This window comes from Mustela putorius, unplaced genomic scaffold (assembly GCF_011764305.1).
Source record: "Mustela putorius furo isolate JIRA1106 unplaced genomic scaffold, ASM1176430v1.1 tig00000281_pilon_pilon_pilon, whole genome shotgun sequence".
Taxonomy (NCBI): domain Eukaryota; kingdom Metazoa; phylum Chordata; class Mammalia; order Carnivora; family Mustelidae; genus Mustela; species Mustela putorius.
In genome coordinates, this window is record NW_025421343.1 from 12,348,674 (window position 1) to 12,372,606 (window position 23,933).

The window sequence follows — 23,933 nt, forward strand, 5'->3', positions numbered from 1 at the left end:
ACCCAACTCAGGAACTTTTGAAAGGCCATCCCAACTCCATATTTCCCTATGGAGGGTCAGAGAAGTCTTTTTTGAGAACAGATCTTGTACAACTTGAATCAAACTATAGAGGAACTTTAACTGTAGAAGAACATCAGAATTCCCCAAATTAATAGTAACTCTGCAAGATAACTGGCCTATATTCTTCAGAAATATGGATGTCGTAAAAGACAAAGAAAACCCAATGCAGCATGCCAGGTAAAATAGCCTAAACAAGTATAACATAACTGGGATTTTCTTTTGCTATAAGGAAATTATTAGAGTGATTTGTAGCTGATAAATCTTGCATAGTACCTACCACAGAACAGGCATTGTTCTAAGTGTTTTGCATATATGTAAACTCATTTAATCCTCATGAGTTATTATTCTTATCATTATTTCATAGATGAGGAAAATAAGGCACAGGGAAGCCAAGTAACCTACCCAAATAATGCAGTGAACAAGAAGCAAAGCCAGCACCAAAAGAGAACACTTTACACATGGGCTCACTATTGCTAACCACAACCTCTACTGCTTATTGTGATAAGGTCATCATTTTCATACACTTTGGCAAAAACTGAAGAACTTATCATCAACTGATGGTAAAATTGTGATAAATGGGAAGTCCCATATTTTACAGAGTATTTTTTGTCTGAAACCAATTTAGAAAACAATTTAACAACATGTAATAAATTTAAAGATGCAGATACTCTAAAAGAACAATTCAAGTGCTTTGTATAAAAACAAGGAGACCTGCATGACCGTATCAACAACAGCTTTGTCAGTAACACCCTAGTGCTCCATCAGTACAATAGTAGATAAACTGTTGTTTAATCATATAATGAAGCACAGTAAAAGCTCAACAAAAGGTGGTAAATGGGCTCCAAATATTCAATCTTATAAAACACGGTTCACATTATTACAAAATTAAAGAAAAGCAGTGTTTTTCAGCCTGTAATGTTCTCCAAAGTATGAAATTAAAAACCATAAAGCATTGATGAAGAACTAAAGAAGACACAAATGGAAAGATATTCCATACTCATGGATTAGGAGAATTAATACTGTTAAAATGTCTGACTGTACAAAGCAATCTACAGATACCAGAAATACCAACAAGCATTCTTCACATAACTAGAACAAATAGTACTAAAATGTGTACAGAACCACAAAATACCCCAAAGAGTCAAAACAATCTTGAGAAAGACGAACAAAGCTGGAAGTATCACGATTCCAGATTTCAAGATATATTATCAATTCCAGGTAATCAAAACAGGATGGTACTAGAACAAAAATAGACACATAGGTCAACAGAACAGAATACAGAGTCCAGAAATCAACCCACAATAATATGGTCAATTAATTTATATCAAGGAGAGCAAGAATGTAAAATGGGGAAAACAGAGTTTTTTCAGTAAATGGTGCTGAGAAAACTGGATCTCCAAATGTGAAAGAATGAAATGTAACTGCTTTCGAACACCATACACAAAGACTCAAGATGGGTTAAAGACTAAGATGGGAGACCCAAAGCCATAAAAATCCTAAAAGAGAGCACAGGCAGTAGTTTCTCCAACATTCGCAGTAGCAACATTTTTCCAGATATGCCTCCTAAGGCAAGGGAAACAAGAGCAAAAATAAACTATTGAGACTTAAACAAAACAAAGCAAAACAAGAAACTATAAAAGTGATCATAATGGAGAAAATCCCAAATGATTAATCATTATTTTTTGAAGTTCCATAAATTCTATTTGTATTTCCCCTCACACGAAGAGTTATTGAGAAGGATTTTGTACATTTCGAAGAGAAAAGGCCTTTTTAAAATTTTGATACTAATTTCAGTTTTATTACCTTGTCATTAAAGTATTGTTTATAATATTTCTACTGTATTGGCCCTACCAATGATTTATTTTTTATCTAATATATGCTCAGTTTTTGTGAATATTCTACGTGTGCTTGAGAAAACTTGTATCCTCTATTATCTGTGTAACACTCAATATATAACCAAAAAGTTATATATAATGATCAATGCCTGATTCATTATGTCTTTTGGGTCTTCTATAGTCTTACTTAAGTTTTCTCATTACTGGGCACCTGGGTGGCTCAGTGGGTTAAGCCTCTGCCTTCGGCTCAGGTCATGATCTCAGGGTCCTGGAATCAAGCCCCTCATTGCACTCTCTGCTCAGCAGGGAGCCTGCTTTCCCCTTCTCTCTGCCTGCCTCTCTGCCTACTTGTGATTTCTCTCTATCTGTCAAATAAATAAATAAAATCTTTTAAAAAAAAGTTTTCTCATTCCTATGATCTGTGTTGTACTAAAATGTAGCATGTTGGGGTGCCTATATGGCTTAGTCTGTTTGAGTGGCCAGCTCTTGGTTTCAGCTCGTGTCATGATCTCAAGAGTCCTGAAGTGGAGTCCCAGGTCAGGCTCCCCACTGAGCAGGGAGTGTGCTTGGGATCCTCTCTCTCTATCCCTCTGCCACTCCCTGCTACTCTCTCTCTCTAATAAATAAATAAATCTTTTTAAAAATAAATAAGTAAAGGTAGCATATAGTTTCTTTTTCACAATGTATTTCCATATATATCTTCTTATGTCACCTATAGTTTTGTTTTATAAAGGGGTTACTATGTTATGGTGCATAACATCCAATACCTAGCACATTGTAGCTTTTATAAAATTTTTTTTTTCAGTTTATTGGTTATGCACCACACCCAATGCTCCATACAATATGTGCCCTCCATAATACCCACCACCAGGCTCACCCCACCCTCCACCTCCCCCCCTCCAAAACCCTCAGTTTATTTCTCAAAGTCTAGAGTCTCTCATGGTTTGTCTCTTTGAAAAGTATTCCTTAGGTATGAATAAGCTTTTTTTACATTATGCTATGTAAGGCTGTCCCTAGACCCAGAGCCTAGTTTCTGCTCTTTACACTGCTAACTAATTCACATTTCTTTTGGGTTTCTAGTGAAGAAAGATATATACTTTAATTGTGAGCTTAAATAGCTTACAATTAAATTTATCCTTTATATTATAGTATTCCTTGGATTGTATTTAGAGCAAATAGGGATATTCAATGTAGGATATTTCATAGCTATTTTGATAGGAGTTTATCACTTAACTGTTTCTTCTTGTTTGGGATTCAATAAACATGTAAAATCTCTGGGTCATAGAGATCATGCTATGATTCTACTCACTCATTTTCAACTCATTGATAAGAGTTTCACCAACAATTATATCTGCTCTTTAACTTTCTTTTAAACTTTTCCTTTTAGTCCTCTAACTTCTTACCATGTAGCATTATTGTCTGTTGCATTACTGATGTGTCATTGTTTTGCGTCATTGGTATAATATTTCAGGGAAATTAATCTTATCTCTCCAACTAGTACCTAAGCTTTTCAACAGCAGATTCCACTCAGAGGCACCTTTGCTAAGAAGTGAACCTGGAGACTCTCTCCCCAGGGTTGACAGTTAGTTCAAAGTGTACTACACACAGGAATGAATAACAAATATGGGTGCATAATGGTCAGAGTGAATGGAGAAAAGTTGCCGGTGACTTTGGGGCTGTGCCTTGAATATTTGACAAGAAATTAATTCACTAGGCAGATAAGGGGGCAAAGACATTCTAATGAATGTAAAAATATGTAAAGTAGAAGTAAAGATATGGAACATATAGTAAAGATATGGAAACACATGGCTTATTCAGAAAATCGTGATTAAGTTCAGTGATGAGCACAACATGGCTGGAGATATGGTTCAGCAGTAGAGTCCACCTTGTGTGTCCTGGTAAGGGGTTAGAGTGTTATTTTTACCAGTACCAAAGATAATCCCCAGGGATATTTAAGGGGCAAAGTGATATGCCCCTATTTTTCCCAAATGGCTTGGGAAAAATAACTGTGCCAGTAGTTTGAGAAATGTTATCTGAGGAGGTATCTCAAAGGAAAGGGTATTGGTATAAAAGCTACCTGATGAGGGGCACCTGGGTGGCTCATTCAGTGAAGCAGAAGACTCAGTTTCAGCTTAAGTCATGATTTCAGGGTACTGAGATCAAGCCCTGCCTCGGGCTCCGTGTTTAGCAGGGAGGCTGCTTGAGGTTTCTCTTCTCTCTCCTTCTCTCTCTGACTCTCCGTCACTCAGTACACTCTTTCTCTAAAATACATAAATATTTTTTTTAAAAAGCTATCTACTGTGGCTAGGGGAGACCTGACTAGGAGAACAATTGAACTAAGGTAGTGATAGTAGAACTTGGTGAGAGGTCAGATTTGATAGTTGTCCTGCAGGTAGAGTGGCTTAAACTTAATATCTAATTTGCTGTCACAGGTAAGGCAGATATAGAAGGTGATGTCAATATTTCTAGCTATAAAGTTTTTGTAAGTAGATTAAGAACATAGGAGACAGAAGGTTTAAGGGATACAGAGCAGGTTTAAGATTCACACCGGTGGGGACATGAGGAAAAAAAAAAAACCTTCTCTTTCTCTCTGGTACTCATCCCCCTACTTTGCTTAGCCTCAGTGTGAAGGGAAACAGTTAAATATTAGGAAAGACAATTGCATTATAAGCTAAGTTTTATAGGTTTATTCCACTCAGGGATAAATGGAATTTGAAAAATAAAGTTGCCATAAGGTTGAACAGAGGCAATTAAACTTCCAAAAAGAGTCTTCTCTTTCACTTTCACTCTCACAATTTTTCCACAGAGGCAGTTAATACTCTGAGCCACAGCATCTTAAGTAAATGAAATAAGTCAGTAATTCCAGAGTCTCAGAGGGACAGTGTCTATGGGACAGAATAGGTAATTAATAGTTCAAGTAAGTAAATGGCCTGTATCCAGAAGCAGATTTCATGCAGTGCTTATCTCCCAGTCTGAAGATTCTGGAAGGAAATATGGTTAAGATACTCTTAAGCCATTAAATTACATTGTCATTGGAAGCCTGATGCCCTGGGTACTCCCAGAACATATGGCAGAAAAATATCTTGTCGAGAATTTCATTGCCAGCATCAATCCACAGCTTTGAGAGTCACAGCTGCCATGCTGGATAGGGGCCAAGGGCATCTCAGGACTGCCTGTTCTTGTATGAGGGAGATGGAAAGGTTGGGGATGGGTCCCAGTGTTTTATTTTGATCTGGCTAGTGAAAACCTGAATCACAAGCTTCAGCCTAATATCCTGTTTCCCCAGACCTTCTGCTCCATCTTCCTAGTAGAAATGACATAAGAGACATTGTGACCCAGGGTCAAACATCCATTAGTGGTGTGATGCATGTGGCTTGCCCAGCAAATCCAAATTTCTTGGTTCTGATCTCATTTGTAACTCGTTTTTATTGTGTTGTTGTTGTTGTTAATCAGTTAACACATGGGTAAGTGTGGCAGTTTTTATTTGTTTCAGCACCAGAAGGTACTAGATTGATAACCCTTTTCAAGGAAGTTATTGAGTGAATAGCAGTTAAGTGAAACATGAAGGAGTCTTAGCAAAAGATGAAATGAGTAGTTACCTAAAAACGCATAGCATGCCTAGCACTGAAAGCTGCTCCTTGGGATAAATATTCCATATTTGACCATCAGAGTTGCCTAAAACTCCAGCTATTATTATTATTACATTTATCCTTGGTTGGAAATTAAGAAATTACCTCAGTAAGGTCTTTTTGAAGATGAAAATCTTATCCTTGTTAGGGATGTTATTTTTTGACTAGTTGTTTTATTGTTTTGTTGTTATTTGTCTGTATGCTCATGGGGAAGAGTTTTCCTGACCTTGCCCATACTTTGGCCATAGACTCCTATGCACTGACCACAGAATTTTATCAATAAAATCTCAACCAGTTTGGTTATTTGAATTAATCAGTTTAGCACAACAGTAAAATAGCACCAAGAGAATGATATGGAGCCTCTGTATTTTACTAGGGGATTCAGGATGGAGAAGGCTGGATGGAGGGACCCAGGGCCAGAAGCCCTAGCCTGGGAAGACATAGTGACTGGAATGGAGTTATGGTGAGATCAGAGATAACATGAAAACATAGAATGAAGGTGCAGATGTTGTCTTCATTCCTTCCATAATGCCTAGCATGTAGTAGATGTTCAGAAAGAGTCATATTTAATGTTCAAAAGTTGATTGTAGTCTTTCAAATAAAGTCTGGCCTATATATTCCACTATTAATAATTATCATTAAAACCTCCCATCTACTTTCGAAATGCAAGTTTCTCTCTAATTTGCTTGCCTTATATGTGCTTTACTTTCTACCATTTTGCCTTTTTAATACATTTGAATTTTAGACAATGAAGAAACAATATGTTTACCACTTTTATATCCTTCCTTCAAGGACTTAAGTTTGTATCATAGAAGGATTATAACTTGGTGAGGATCAGGCTGCGAATTCTAACCTTAATACTCTGAGACATTTCATAATATAGGTAGAATCTATCTGGATTACTTCTTTGTGTGTTGGGCTTAGTGGATATATTATTTTATTCTCATCTTGTTTTAAAGCACATGAACAGAAGTGTCAGTGCAATGAATGTGTGCTTGTTAAGGCGAGTGAATAATTAGAAGTATTTCAGACTAGCTGAGCACAAACAAGGAAACAGAAAAAGCTCACGATACTAATACCTACCACTGATATGAAATGAGGGAGCAACATTTTTGAAAGGAAAAGCAATTAATCTTTCTTACAAATTCTCCTTGGAATTTATGCTACTCCTGATTTGTAAAAAAAAAAAAAAAAAAAAAAAAATACATCAGATGCAAATGTATGTGAAAAATTCAATCATGTTCATGTTCTTTAGTTTGGAACAAACATGAAAAGAACCTGAGAAGATCATGTCAACAAGAAAGACTTGAGGTTGCACTCATCAAAGTACAGTCCCTCCCACACCTGGATTTTGTCAAAGTATCTGATTTGTGAAGTTACTCAATGTCCAAGAATTGGACAGTCTGTAAATTAAAAACGAGTTATCAATCAAGCAGAATGTTTCTTATCCATAGCCAGATAAAGAAACAAATCCTGCTGTATAGAGTCTCATCTCTGCCTCCATTTTTTTCTCTAGTTTGGTTTTCTCCCCTTTATTTCTTGAGAAGAAATGATTCAGCCCCTTACAGGGAATATTTAAGGAAGGCAGAGTTTGTTTTTAGGTTACTTGTGACTTGGAGCATAACCTTCTTGGGTGACTGAAGTTAGTTCAAAGGATCATTGTGGACTAGGTAAGGAGGGAGGGCAAGTGACGAGCAAGGATGGAGCAAGGATCCTCAGAGGGAGGGGGAGGCACACTGGCATTGGGTCTGCCACAATGTCTAACGTGGATTAGGAGTGCAACAAATTTGAGTAGAATAAATGAATGCTTGAATAAAATATGAGTGGATCATTTAATTATGGAAATGCTACAGATAATTTGATTTCCAAGTTTTCAGTGTTTTTTAATATTTCTTGTTGGACAAATTCTAAAGAATCTGTGATTTTGATATTTACATATCCTAGGTATTATAAAAGTACAGGTAAGAAATGGCATTTTGCTAATCCTTCTCCAGAAAATCCAAAAATTAAGATCCAATATGTCTTGGACTAAGTCTTGTCAGTAGTGCCACCCTGTCATAGGCTTTACTTTCTGGTTTATGAAATAAAAATGCACAACCTTAGCCATCAGTTACCAACCTTAGCCATCAGTTACCATAAATCACATTCACCAAAGACTACCTGTCTATTGTATTTTCCTTGAGACATATGGATTTTTATTTTCTTCCTTTAATTCCTAGCTTCATGGAAGATGCCTGCTCTAAGACCGACTGTGACCTTGGGAAGCGTTTTCCAGGGCTGCAGTCTTAAACCGTCTTAAAAGAGTAAGAATCCAGAAAAAAGTTCTTCAAACTAAACTCCAAAGTAACTTTAAACAATGGAATCAAAATCATTCATCAAAGGCGAACTTCCTAGGTGCGCCTGAGTGATGTCGTCAGTTGAGCATCGCACTCTTGGTTTCGGCTCAGGTTGTGAGCTCAGGGTTGTGAGATAGAGCCCCACGTCATTCTCTCTTCCTCTTCCTCTACCCCTCCCTTTCATGCTCTCTCTCTCTACAATAAATAAATTTTAAAAACAGAAAACAAAACAAAAAGGTGAACTTCCTAAAGTTCATTTTGTGATAACTATTCAGCTTTTTCCTTTCCCTTTATTTTCACTGGGTATTTATTGCAGTTTAAAATTTTTCTAAGGAAGAACATCTCACATGTGTGTGCCTCTACTTTTAATGAAATAAGGACATCTATAATGCCACTCTTAAGAGTTTACAATGTTCATCTCATCATGAGTCAGAACAGTGATGCTGTTGCATGCTCTAAATATTTACATTTACATGCTATAAAGTTACTCTCATTTGAGTGTTGAATTAAAATAGGACTTCTTGTATAGATTTATTGATTTACTGTTCCCCACGAGGCTCCCAACCACCACTGAGAAATGCTGAGAGGAAAGACTATATATTCTTTCTTTGAAATGCTAATGAATGTTTTAGGTGAACGTTCAGTCTTCTATGGTCCAGGCCCTCCCTATGCTGTTATTGAAGGAGGCACCTTGTAGTTGAGTTTGGAAAAGGCTAAGGATTCTCCTTGGCCAGACTTGATTCATAAGCTTTCTTTACCCCAATCCTGTGTGGCTAAGGAAGCAGAATACCAAGGTATATAGAATGATGCATCTCATGAATGAGATAGGAGAAGCAGCATTTTTCAAAAGGCAAGAAAAAAATTAATAATAATTTGAAGATTTATTTTATTTTATTTTTTAATAATTTGAGGATTTAAAAACCATACGTACACACTAAAAGTGGAATGTGGAAAGAGGAGTTGATATAAAGATGAGTAGAAAGCAAGTGGAGACACGGACTTACACACTCTTAGGACTTGGATGGAAGGAGTTGGAGGCATTGTTCTGAACTCCCGCTCTCGGGAAATCCTTATTGAGCAGATCTGAACTGATTTCTCAAGAGCGAAAGGGGCAGAGGAGGAAGGAAAAAAGAAACAAAAATAAAGAAAAAATAGTCTAGGAAAGAAAGAAAAGAAGGGGAGGAAGGGAGGGAGGGAAAGAAAAGAAGCAAAGAAAGGAAAGGAAAGGAAAAAAGGAAGAGAAAAGAAAAAAAGGTAAAGAAGAGAAGAGGAAGAGTGGGTAGTAATATGAGCTCCACAAACATTCGTGAAATGTGTGAGCTTGTCTTTGGGTATTTTCCACACTCGCATTTTATGAGGCTCAGTTCTATCCTGGAGTCGGTTATTCACTCCCCATAGGCTGACTTCTGGGTAAATAATGTCTCGGTCCCCCAAACAAGGTAGCCCCAAGGTCAGTCCAGTCTCTCTCTTAAAAATGTCACAGTCCCCAAATAGAGCAATCTTTTCCTTTGCTCCCTGCCTTCACCAATGAGAGCCATTTTTTCCTGATACATTTGTCAAAACTGTGTAGGGAAAGAAAGTGATCAGCTATTTTGATTTATAGTATAAATCATCTATAGTTTCTTTTAATCCTTTTAGCATACCTGTCTTTCAAAGGAGGGTGAAGAGTAATGGACTAAGGAAGGAAGCTCTTACAAGATTAATGCGTAGAGCCTTAAACCCTGTAGGTCAAAAACTTGTGATTTTTTTCTCCAATTTTAACTGTACTTACTAATTTCCTGTAATAAAATCTCATAATTAGAAAATGAATAGTGTTAAAATAATGTTTTATAAGTACCCTGGGAAAGTTAAGTAGGCTGCGTAGAACTCATTTATGCTTTAATGCAAATTAGTTCATATTCTCTAGCTTTTTGACCTGGGGGATGAGTAGCCCAGTCTTACCAGTCTGTTGTCACATAATCTGATTTCCAGACGCTTTCTACACCCTTGCTGTATGTGTGCTGCATTGTGTTTCACAATATCTCCCCCCACCCTTTTTAAATTTTATTTAAATTCAAGTTACTTAGCATATGGCGTACTATGAGTTTCAGGGCTAGAATTTAGTGATTCATCGGTTGCATAGAACACTCAGTGCTCATTACATCAAGTGCCCTCCTTAATGCCCATCGCCCAGTTACCCCCTTTTCCTTCCAACAACCCTCAGTTTGTTCCCTATATTAAGAGTCTCTTATGGATTGTCTCCCTCTCTGTCTTCCTCTTATTTTATTTTTCCTTCTTTTACCCTATGTGCATCAGTTTTCTTTCTTAAATTACATATGAGTGAAATCATATAGTATTTGTCTTTCTCTGACGACATATTTCACTTAGCATAATACACTATAGCTCCACATTTCCATCCACATCTTGTAAATCACAAGATTTCATTTTTGATGGCCGAGTAATATTCCATAATATATGCATACCACATTTTCTTTAACCATTCCTCTGTTGATGGACATTTGGTCCCTTTCCATAGTTTTACTATTGTGGACATTGCTGCTATATACATCAGGGTGCCTGTGCCCCTTCATTTCACCATGTCTTTATTTTTTGGTAAATACCCAGTAGTGCAATTTCTGGGTCATAGGGCAGCTCTGTTTTTTAAAATAATTTTTTTATTAACATATAATGTATTATTAGTCCCAGGGGTACAGATCTGTGAATCGCCAGGTTTACACACTTCACAGCACACACCATAGCACATACCTTCCCCAATGTCCATAACCCCACCACCCTCTCTCTACCCTCCGCTCCCCAGCAACCCTCAGACTCAGATTAAGAGTCTCTTATGGCTTGTCTCCCTCCTGTTCCCATCTTGTTTCATTTATTCCTTTCCTACTCCCTAAACCCCCCACATTGCCTCTCAACTTCCTCATATCAGAGAGATCATATGATAATTGTCTTTCTCTGATTGACTTATTTCAGGGCAGCTCCATTTTTAACATCTTGAGAAACCTCCATACTGTTTTTCAGAGTAGCTATATCAGCCTGCATTCCTACTAACAGTGTAAGAGGGTTCCCTTTTCTCCACATCCTAACCAACATCTGTTGTTTCCTGTCTTGTTAATTTTAACCATTCTAATTGGTGTAAGGTGGTATCTCATTGTGGTTTTGATTGTATTTCCCTGATGACAAGTGATGTGCAGCATTTTTTCATGTGTCTGTTGGCCATTTGTCTGTCTTCTTTGGAGAAATGTCTATTCATGTCTTCTACCCATTTCTTTACTGGATTATTTGTTTTTTGGGTGTTGAGTTTAATAAGTTCTTTATAGATCTTGGATACCAGCCCTTTATCTGATATATTATTTGCAAAAATCTTCTCCCATTCCATAGGTTGCATTTTAGTTTTGTTGATTGTTTCCTTTGCTGTGCAGAAGCTTTTTATCTTGATGAAGTCCCAGTAGTTTATTTTTGCTTTTATTTTTCTTGCATCAGGGGACGTGTCTAGGAAGAAGTTGTGCAGCCAAGGTTGAAGAGGTTTCTGCCTTTGTTCTCCTATAGGATTTTGATAGATTCCTGTCTCACACTTAGATCTTTGATCTATTTTGAATTTATTTTTGTGTATGGCATAAGAAAGTGGTACAGTTTCATTCTTTTGCAGGTGGCTGTCCAGTTTTCCCAACACTGTTTGTTGAAAAGATTGTATTTTTACTATTGGATATTCTTTCCTGCTTTGTCAAAGATTAGTTGACCGTAGAGTTGAAGGTCCATTTCTGGGTTCTCTCTTCTGTTCCATTGACCTGTGTTTCTGCTTTGTCATCAATACCATACTATCTTGATGATTACAGTTTTGTAATACAGTTTAAAGTCCAGAATTCTGATGGCTTCAGCTTTGGTTTTCCTTTTCTTTTCTTTTCTTTTTTTTTTTTTTTTTTTTTTTTTTGACAGACAGACAGACAGAAATCACAAGTAGGCAGAGAGGCAGGCAGAGAGAGAGGATGGGAAGCAAGTTCCCCACTGAGCAGAGAGCCTGATTCGGGGCTCTATCCTAGGACCCTGGGATCATGACCTGAGCCAAAGGCAGAGGCTTTAACCCACTGAGCCACCCAGGCACCCCTGGTTTTCCTTTTCAACATTACTTCGGCTATTCAGGATCTTTTCTTGTTCCATAAGAATTTTAGAATTGTTTGTTCCAGCTCTGTGAAAAATGCTGGTATTATCCAAAAACGACCTACACATTCAGTGCAATTCCTATCAAAATAGTGCAATATCTTCCTTAAAATGTGGGTAAGAAGAAAACAGAAATCTCACATAATTTTGTGGAATGTGGGTGCTTATTCTCTTTGAGTTATGAATTTACCCTGCTATGCCAAGTTTTCTTTTCTTTCAAATTTTTATTTAAATTCTAGTTAGTTAATATCTAGTGTAATATTGGTTTCAGGAGTAGAATTTAGTGATTTGTCACTTACCATGTAACACCCAGTGCTCATCATAACAAGTGCCCTCCTTAATACCCATTATCCATTTAACCCATCCCCCACCCACTTCCCTCCATCAACCCTTAGTTTGATCTCTGTCATTTTTATGCCTAGTTTTTAAGTGGTTAAATTAATTGTTTTTTTTCCCCTTCAGTGATATGTAACTCTTAGAAACAATAAGTCACCATATTTTACAATTATATAGAAAAATCCTTAAGATGTATTTTAAGGTGGAAAAAGCCACAAGTTAGTGAATTAACATAGTAGGAAAAGTGTTGCTTATTTTTTTAAGTATGTACATCTGTGCATGTTTATTTACTGGCATATGACTTTTTTTTCAAATCAAGTCAAGAAGTTACTAACAGTCGTTCCCTTTAGAAAGAAATGTAACTGGGGCGCCTGGGTGGCTCAGTGGGTTGGGCCTCTGCCTTCGGCCCAGGTCATGATCCCAGGGTCCTGGGATCGAACCCCACATCAGGCTCTCTCCTTGGCGGGGAGCCTGCTTCTCCCTCTCTCTATCTGCCTACTTGTGACCTCTCTGTCTCTGTCAAATAAACAAATAAAATCTTAAAAAAAAAAAAAGAAAGAAATGTAACTTTATATTGGTTTTAAATATTTAGAATTTTCATAAGTGCCTAACATATTAGGGGGTTTTGTTTTTTTTTTTTTAATTTCGGTAGGTATTCATGAGGTTACCAACCTATGGATCATTTGTGTTTCCTTATTTTTATGTTTTATATTAAACAAAAAAAGCAAACATAGGAAAACACCATTTATAATGCATTAAGGGAAAATAGAACATGTTTGTTTGAAATGGGTATACAACTTTCTGGGGTGTAAATTAACCTTTAAGTCAAGTAAAATCACCTCGTCCCTCAATTTAGAGACCAGGTGGTCTCCCCGGCCTTCCTCAAATGACAGAAGTTTCAGAGCAGTTTAGGAAAACAAAGTTCAAGAGAATAAAATAAATGACTTAAGACAGAATTGTTCAGACTGGCATTTCACAGGGCACTACAAAATATTTTGCACTAACAAAATAAATATGAGAAAAGCTGGTTTTAAAGATAGTTAAATTATTTATCACACTAGCACTCTCTGGATAATATTAATGTGATCCATGACTATCAAAGAAGGGTATATAGTGTTCAGCCTTTAGTTACCTAGCTATAATTCCTAGAACGGAGTTCTAAATAATGCTCATTTTATGAAATACTATTATAGGAAAGTTGATCAAGAGAAAACTAAGAATTAAAAATCTATAAATAGAAATGCATACCATATGTTTTTTTTTGTTTTTTTTTTTTTTAGTTTCTGAAAGTGAACTAGAAATTTGATTCTGTATTTCCTAACACCTAATGAAGAAAGGCAACAGTTATACATGGAAATTCCTGAACTACATAGCCATAGGGATCTCACATACCTTGCCTTGTCCTTTATCTCGGCACTGAGGCAAACAGATTTTCTCCAGGAAAGAATCTCTGAAATCTATGTCCTCTAAGATGTCTACACTGAGTGAAAGTTATACAGATAGATAAATATATACATGTGGGGGAGTGTTTGTGTACCATCCTTATTTTTAGCATATTTAGCAGATTTAGTGTTCAGTAGTCTAAATATGTTTAAGTTTAAGGAAACATGAAATGAGAGGACAAGAAAAAGAGAATGTAATTAAGGATGTTATACTTTTACTTCCCCCTGATTGGTTGCTTAGAAGTTATAACTCTGTCTTTCCTAATGTGACTTTGTATGCGGTTGCCTAGTTGCCAGTAATTCAAAAAACAAATCTCTTCAACTCTGCTAACTCTTGCCAGTGCAGATTAATTTTTCTCAAAGAGAAATATCGCTTTCAGTCAGTCATTGTGTGCTTCTGAACAATGTAGTGGAAAGGGAGACCACGGGCAGAAGGAAACAGGCTTTTTAAAGAGTAGTCACATGATGGAACTCTGAGTTTCAATTATGGAAAATGTATTTGGTTTTGCCAATCAGTCTGAAAATTTTTAGTAAAATTAACTTAGAAGTTTAGAACTTGCAAAGAGAAAATTTGGTAATTGAAAAGCAAGTACAAGAAAGTTTCTGTGAGGAGGAGGGGCACTTTGTCTCAGATTTAAGAGGAACAACAACTACTATCCCATTTTTGAATGTCCATCAAGTGAGGCAGGAGGGCTCCAAACTGAAGAGCTGCTAAATTATATGGTTACCTTCTTCTGGCTCTCCAGGAAGGAACAGGCATTAATTTTAGTTCAGTGCAAGTTTACTGAGGGTCTCAGCAGGTATAAATTACCAAGATTTGGATACTGTCTGTGAGGAGAGCTTTGCTGGAATTCAGCATTGGAGATCCCTGTCATTGGTATTAGATGCCACAGCCACAGAGCTGGACTACTACTGCTACTGCTGGAGAATGCTAAAGGCTGCCATGTTGGTAGATGTGCAGCTTAGCTCTGACTGATGGAGATGGCTCGGCAAAACCTGTACAAAGTGTGGATTATCAAAATAATATGACCTCATGTGTATCACAGACTGGTAAGAGCCAGGGACATGCAGTTATGTAAGTCACATAAATACTTTTTGCTGCCAAAACACGGAAAGCCCCTTTTCTCATGAACACTGAAGTTGCTTCTAAATAAGGATGATTAAAATCCTAACAATAACACCACAGCAAGAGAAACCATGATAGCAGCACCCAGGACTGCTGGTTTGTTCATCCTGTTGAACTCCTAGTGCAGTATCTACCATGAAAGTTTCAAAAATATTCACTAGCCACGCTGCTTATTCATTCAGTAGGGTCTGAGTTTGGAGATACTCAGTCTTTGATGATTTAAGTCCTTGAGTACCGGAAATAAAGCTCAAGTTCTTATCCCATTCTCTCCCTGACATACCCCCTACCAGTGTCCGTCCTCTTTCCCCAACTCAGTTTTCAAAACTGTAGGAGTTGGCACCTTCCTCATAGATATGTCTCCCAACTATAAGAATCCATCTTTTCTGTGAACAACTCCACCAATTCTTTCTTTTAACGCACACTTAAAGATATCAAGACATTTTATTTTCATAAACTAGCTAACTAATCTTTGTTTGCAAGATATGATAAAGAACTTCTTAATGCCTGAAACCCATTTTCCTTACCAAAAAATTGAGTAAAGACACCTAACAGTAGACCAGTAAATACAGATTGACTTGAGCACTAAAAAAAAAAAAAAAAAAAAAAAAACTTCGTCTTCTTCTATGCTTCTATGCATTCAAGTTCTATTAGCAATTGTAGTTGTAGCTGCATAATGCAACCCACACAGGAAAACTCATACTTTAAGAATATTCACTATCTAATTAGGATGCCTCCTCACTCCAACCAGGGGCATAAATGTCATACTTTTATATTTAATATCCCTATTTATTTTCAATGTGTGCACATACATAATTTTTTCTAATAAATTTGATATATCTCATGGTACAAAGTGTAACTATTTCTAATTAGTTTGATCAAAGATACCATAGTCAGTGCTGAGTAATGGAAATTATGCTAATAAAAATTCTATTGCTTCTGACAGGAGGAAAAATGGTCACACATTGATTCAGCCCTCCCAGCCTTCCAGAAAAATATTTACATGCGACATATTTACAAGGGCACATAAATGTATATATAGTCATAGTTTGTAATATTCCTAAAGGCCCTGCAGCAGAAGCAGCAGGACAGCAAGCTATTTCTGCTGACTCTTTTATTATCTGTGCCATTTTCTTCTCTGATCTATTGTGACTTTAACTCTTACATACTCTGTGAGGTTGAATGAGGCAAACAAAGAAATGGACTGGCCATAAAGAGATCAAGTATTGCCTCTTATGTTATCCTTTCATTCCAGAGACTTTGATGTCAGAAGATAATAGGACATCTCGACTAAAACAATGATGCATACAAGTATTTGTTCATGAAAAGAGCTAAAATTATATTTGTTAAGTATATAAATGTTGGGAGGGGGTCAGTTGATGATGAGGTGAAGTCAGTGTCTGGGGATAGATCTGGAAATGACTGATTTCTCCAGAGTACCAGAGATCAGGTACCAAAAAGTTTTAGGAGGTACCACAGCACCTAGGGAATAGTAATATAGAGTAGTTCCTGCCGAAGATGCCCCTTGGAGATCAATAATAGGAGACAGTCTAAAGAAACTGTTTCTAGGAGGAATTCAGGATTTTACCAGCCTTGGAGGTTACTTTTGCAGCTAGAACTATCTGAATTCAAATCTTTCCTCTTCTACTAGGTATCATGTAATCTTAAAACAAATTTATGAGATGTGCTAAATCTTAGTTTCTTCATCTAGATATCAGCCAAAGTGCTAGGCATATGGCAAATGCTCTGTAAATGAAAGATTCTACCTCTTTTTTCCTCCTATTGATTCACACATTTTTTTCAGTGAGCGATTAATGAGACTAAACAGATTCTAAGAAGATGGGGATACAGGAGTCAATATTTCCAATGTCACTCCTTTTTTTTTTTAATTTTTGAAAGCTTTAATTTATTTATATATTTGAGAGAAAGAAAATGGGGGTGGGCAGTTAGAGGAGCAGAGGGAGAGGGAAAGAGACAGTCTCCTCCAGCAGACTCCCTGCTGACTGCAGAGCTTGGCACAGGGCTTCATTCCAGGACCCTGAGATAATGATCTGAGCCAAAATCAAGAGTCGGCCACTTAACCAACTGAGCCACCCAGGCACCCCGCATCCCTTCTTATGTGAAGCTTATACTGTAAGGAATTAGTTAGAAATCAATGATATAATGAGCAAATAAATATTGAGTCAAAATTATTATATGCTATAGTAAAGGAAATACAAGGGACCTGTTCCTGGGTTTTCATGTAATATTTACTTGTGGAAGTGACGTGTAAGGCAAGAAAAGTAACCTAAATAAGACTAAACAAGAGAAAAACATTCCAGGGCAAAAAGAACAGGTTGTGTGAATGCTCTGAATCCCAAAGGATGCTAGCAGATCCTGGGAACTGATAGAAAGTCAGGTTGCAAAATATAGAAAATGAAGGTGTGAGCAGCATGAAATGAGGCAAACTTGATAGATTATGGGTATAATAATTACATGACTTTTAATAATTACATGTAAAACTACCAGACTTTATCATTAGTGTAATCTAAAGACTCTAAAAGGAACTAAGTGAAAGAATGACAGGATCATGCTTTTAATTAAAAGCCAATGATTCTGGCTATTTTGTAGATAATGACAAAAGTACAAATAGGGATGTGGGGAAATCTTTTCAGAAGGCATTTCTTGTAGCTGAGGTAAGAAGTGATGATGGCATGAAACAAAAAGGTAGCAAAGAGGTAAGAACATTAGTAATTTGGATATATATTCAGGAGTGCGACTTGACAGGATTTGTATTTGAAACACTGTTAGAGCTACCATGGGAGGAAGTGGAGAAAACAGCCATAGACAAATTGTAAGAAGTCTTTGCTCTGATGGGAGCCAGAAAATGGATCATAATTTGGAGGAAATACTGGATTCAAGGAGCCTTACTGTGATTATTTTAGTTGTTTCTAAGGTGAAAGCCTTGAGGCATGTCCAGGCTCATGGACACAGAATATGTACTCAAGATGCAAAAGAGAAAAGGAATAATTGCAAGAAAAAAACTGTAATTTTGAGAATAACCCTTTTTGGCAAGATGTTTTTCAGTTTTAGTCATTGCATAATTAACGCATCTCTTTAATTTTATGTTCATCATTCATGATTTTATATCTTCTGTAGGTTTGTATATAGGGGTAGACTATATAGGATATGTTGGCCGAAGAATTCCAATCTGTAATGTTCTTCTATTACCCATATGAAATTAATAAATGAGCACTCAAGTTATGCACATTTATGAGCTTCATTAATATGAGTCTACTCTAAACTTTCACTTAACTCTCAAACTTATTTTATGCATGAAAACTAACACCCAGGATAGCCCTTCTGGCCTTACTCAGATGCCACATATTCCCATTTTGAATGTTATCATGAAATGAAATATTCACTTCTGTATAGTGTCGTGTTGAAATACAGACCAACTCTTTGAAGCATTGAGCAACTGAAGACAGAAGATGAAGATTCAGGGGCTCCTGAATCCTGAATTTTTTTTAATTGTTGAGTTATAACTGAACATATACATTGTATTAGTTTAAAGTGTAAAACATAGTGATTTGTGAAGCGACCACCACAGTAAGTTTAATTCACATTCCTGTTGTAGTTTCAACTCCACCTCCCTATCTTTCAGTAGCAATGATCCACTTTGGAATATCGTTTGACGTTTCCCATGCCCCTGTTCTCTGAACATCCCTCTTTTCTTAATGCCCTTTCGATTATTTTACTCTCAATACCAAAATACAGCAATGCGGCTTGAGGGGGGCGTTATTTTCAGAGACTATGAGGAATGCTTCCAGTCTATTTTTTACACACCCCATGATACAAGAAATCAAGAACAAAAGTTATCTCAGTGAAATTGCTCAGACTGGTACTAATACAAAGTGGTTACATTTTTTGCTTGGTGCAATTGGTTTGTATTTCCATGTTTGTATTTCCACACATAAATTGAAACAATGTGTTCATTTATGAATAAATACCAGCCATAAACAAGCTTCTATGAAGGTAGTAAGCAAAACACAAGAGGAGTCTACATCCATACTGTTTTGCCTGATGGTAAAATATTTATGAATAGGTTAAGCCTTCATGAGCTTCTGATCTTTCTTAGTACTTCTGTTCCATTGGATACATCTGGAAATTTAAGAGACGTACTCAAATTATCAGAAGCTTTAGTCTGCTCTGGGGTGGAAAACCAAAGCCCCATACATACTGTTGAGTAATCCTCGGTATGATTAATGAACTGGGGAGACATCCAAGATTCAGGTATAGACTACATAGCAGAGCTGGGAATAACATGGAAAGACCAAAGGTCCACAAGCAATCTGGGTCAGAGAAATAAGGACATCCTATTTACGCTTGCCATGTAATAGATTGTATCCTGCAGAAACACACCATAGCTAGCTCAGATGCCGTGTAGCCAAGCAGAAAGAAGTAGTGAGGATTTGTGGTTTAAGTAAATTACTTCCAGAAGTCATGTTTCCAAGCTATTAGTGTGGAACAAATAGTCTGAAAAACCTGAGGACAGAACACTTATTTCTGTAAGCAAGTCAGTGGAATGAATGACAGTGTAGCAACTTCACTCCTTAAAATCACTTTTATGCATCTGTTCTATTCCACTAAATTAAAAATGTTATGCTCAACACAATTAGCAATTAGATTAGTAAACATGCCCAAACAAAAAGCAGTGCCTATCACATAATTTCTGTTCTTCTTACCAGAGAAGATACCTATTTATCAGTAGAAGCTTGGTCAATTATAATTTAGAACAATAGAAGTCACCGTTATTTTTTTCTAAGTCAAATTAAATCTTGCAGTCCCCAGTAATCAAAAAGTTTAACCTGAGTCATTGTGGAGGAATGGAATCTTTTGTGGATTGTATTGATCAGGAAAGTCTAGGTAACATCCCCAATTACTCAGAGGAACCTAAGTTAACAAGTCTAAATTCTCAGTAGCTGAAAATATTAAGGGTTCATTTCTGTCTCACACTACATGCTCAGTGAAGAAGGCCAGAGAAATGTACTCATTGTGGTTATTACAGGACAGAAGCTAATAGATGCTCAATCAAACTATGACATCACTCTTTTCATTTGTGCTTCCTTGATCACAATCACTGTGCAGGAGAAGGAAGAATATTGGCCTATTGAATATTCTAGTTTGAGAACTATACCCACCACTTCTACTCACCTTTCCTTGACTAATCTCCTGTCAATGCCTAACTTCAAGTGAATGGGAATTATAATTCTTCCTATGCCCAGAAATAAGGATTAGATATTAATGATTAATATAAGTGAATATTTATAATGCCTATCACAATTCAACCTTCTGGTCACTATATATTAGATAGACTTTCAACTACTCCTCAAGGGAGGCAACTCAAACGTCCAGCATACATGTGTGAAAGAAGGTGGTTACAACTAATCCAGATGTTATTCCTTTAATTTAGATAAAGAAGAACTAACAAACTGTTTCCAGTAACTCAGCTTATGCTGGTGACACTGGGACAGAATAAAAACAATAAATGTTAACGATTTCAGAAACAGTGGGGGAAAAAATACAGCAATCACTATCCATAGCAATTTTGAAAGTCCACCAGGCAACCATTATCAGGATTCTTCTAGTAGAAAAGAGATCTGTGTGCCTCTTCATGTTTCCTCAACTGCTTCTTGTATGTCTCCTGGCCAATGACCCTCCGGTGTAGTGGTTTTTCCATTTTCAAACTGGAGTTAAACATCACACTAAAAATCCTGCAATGTGGCTTCCTAACAGGCCTCATTGGTGTGAGATGAGGATAATATAAACCACAAGTATGGGGAGTTAACCTCTAATGGAATGATCTTTGACCAGTGGACAACAGGAAGAAGAGAGGGAACCTCCTTCCTCCCTTCCTTCCTTGTACTACTCTGAAGTAGGCTTCTCCCCTTGCCAGCCTTTCTAAGAACTACTTCTGGGATAGTACATAGAGAAAAGAAAATATGGATCATTTATGTTTGGTTCCATTCCTTCTCTTTGTTGATGACCAGAGAGAGAATATGTAGACAAACTTACCTATGCAGCAGCCTGATCAAGACAAGAGAACCAAATACTGGCCATTAATGCTTCAGACAGGAAATGACACTTTTCTCTCCTGCTCACTTTTCAGTGCCCAGGAAACTAACATGGACAGGTATAACCTAACAATCATAATCCTTCATGTACCTGGAAGAAGAGGAGAACAAATTATCAAAGGACATGAGTAGTATCCACCACAGGTGCCCTCAGCATCCATCTCATCCAGCTTTCTTCCTGACTGTGACACTGAGTGCAAAAGAGGGCAAGGTCACCACCCCAGGAATTCCTTTAAGCCACTTTTCCAGGAGTCAGCAAGCTATGCCTCTTTCCATCTTCCACCTTCCTAACAAGACTTGTCTCATACCCCAACAGTTGGGTTAGGGGGCCCTGGGACATAAATGTCCAGCTTGGAAAGATTAAGGTACTTTCACAAAGGGCTAAGACAAGGTCCTGAAGCAGAGAAGCAATAGCCCTTCTGGATCTAAGGTTATCTACTTTCTTAGAGAGGTGGGCACAAGTATTGTGAGAAAGAAAAATACCTCACATTCCTTTGAATGCAGTGACATAAAGCACAAATGGTTATTTCAGTAGATTATTCTACCACACTTACAGTGGAAAGAAATACAGATTCCAACAGACCTGTGCTCTCATGTTGGCTCTATACTAGTTACTAGCACACACTACCTTTTGAGGGACACATTTTTTAAAAGTCTCTGAATGTTAATCTCACTTAAAAAATGTAAAAACGTAGTAAGTATTTTGAATATATTGTGTGAGTTAACCGAAAATATGCAGTTAAATAATTGACAGAATTATAATAGTTTATAATTTTATTTTCTGCTAAAAATCGAGAGAGATCCTAGGAAATAATCATTTTAGTATTAAGACTTTGATTTCAGGTTATTAATTTGATTTTGTCTAAAATATATAACTTACCAAAAAAGGTACTAAAACTTGGTCAAATTTATGTTGGTGTTGATGTTCTTATTTCCATCTCTTTTTTTCCCTTCTTCCTTTGAGATTCCAAGTAAGCCTAAAACATTCCCTAAGGTTTTTCCTTTCTGGCCTCTTCTGTGCTTCTAGATGAAAAAGGAAACAAAAATTTGCATGTATACATATTTGTATGTATTTGTAACCTATCATACTGATGCTTTATGTAATTTAGCTTACAAAACATATAAATATGCATGATCTCATCCAATTTTTATAATATCTTTGAGTACCAATATAGAAATGAGAAAACTATAAATCACTTGGGTTGAGAAGTAGATAGATGATAGATAAAAATATGGGCCAGATTTAAGGCAAATTCAAGTTTTTCTAAACTTAAAATATAGAGGTTATTTATTATTTTTGTTTTCTTTTATTTTCTGTTGTTTTTAACCATGAAAAATGCAGAGTACTAAACCCTGGTGGGGAGAAAAGAATATAATAAAAAATTCACAGCATTTTTTTTTTTTTTCTTGAGAAACTTAACATCTGTCTGGACGGGTAAGATAAACACCTCCTAATTGTTTTTTAGTATTAATTTACATGATCTGTGAATAAATGCAGGAAATATGTAGGGTTTAAAGAAGTCAGAAAGGTCTTATAATAGACATGAGTGATAAGAAGTGATAAGATACTAAGTCTTCATAGTTCCATTCATCCAGAAATGTGAAAACTTTTAGACATCCAGGACCATGTAGACAAAACAACAAATTGATGATTATAATCAACTACTTCTTGGTGGACACTAACACCAAGACAATTACTTTAGCTCTTCTACAAGTGAAAAGAAATTGATAAAATGAATGCATTATGGTTATGGCCATAGGTAGCATTTTGTGCTTGGGATCTCATGTATTAAAAGTCACAGAGAAAACCAGACTTTCCTCACTGCAGCCTTCTGTACCTTCATGCCCTGTTCCTCAGGGGAACAGTTTTTGCTTTTATTGTGTTCTTTTTTATTGACTTACAGATTTTATTTCCAAATAATATCATTGTGCTCTTGTTTTTTGATTTCTTAATTTTAAACATTCTGTTGGCCTCTGGTTCTGTTCGTAAGGTTTAGCATATTCTGCCTGCTTCCTAAGCCTCTATCTGTGTAGTTATGTCACCATGTAAGGTTCAGTTATCAGGGTTTATCTTGTTATTACTACATGCCATTTACTACTGAGTCAAAAGGCACTATTCTTATGAGTCCTTTTCTGTTTTTCCTGGAGTTATTAGTTAATCTCCCATTTTTCTTTTACTTAGATTTGTATGTATCTGTCACTTTCCACGAATGTTCCAGTATATCTGTCAAGCACACAGTAACCGTTTTTTCCAAGGGCTCAAAAATGTTGAATAATGGATCAGGTTGGTTTTTTTTTCCCCCACCTTCACTCATCTGCCATCCCCCAAGGATGAACTTCTCATACTCACTGTCATACAGCTGTCTGGTTTGCTCCACATTAGTTTGGTTGTTCTCTCAGCCTATTGAACAACTATTTCCCAAGGACCTGTACTCTTCTGTATTGGGTCCACAATAATTTCTCATTATTCCACTTTCTTTTTTTTTTAATTTTTTCAATTTATTTATTTTCAGAAAAACAATATTCATTATTTTTTCACCACTTCCACTTTCTTGATCTTGAATTATGTCCTCTAGCCTTGGTATAGAAATCTCAGTTAAAAACCATTTCTCTTGGAGGGGGCATCTGGGTGGCTGAGTCATTAAGTGTCTGCCTTCAGTATAGGTCATGATCCCAGGGTTCTGGGATCGAGCTGCACATCAGGCTCGCTGCTCAGCGGAAGCCCACTCCTCCCTATCCTGCTCCCCCTGCTTGGGTTCCCTCTCTCATTCTGTCTCTCTATGCCAAATAAGTAAATAAAACCTTTTTTAAAGAAATTTGTCTTGGAATTTTGAAAGCATTGTGTCCCCTAGCCCTTCAGAATGTTCTTATATATGTATAAATAATTCAGACTAATGTGTTCGTTTTTAT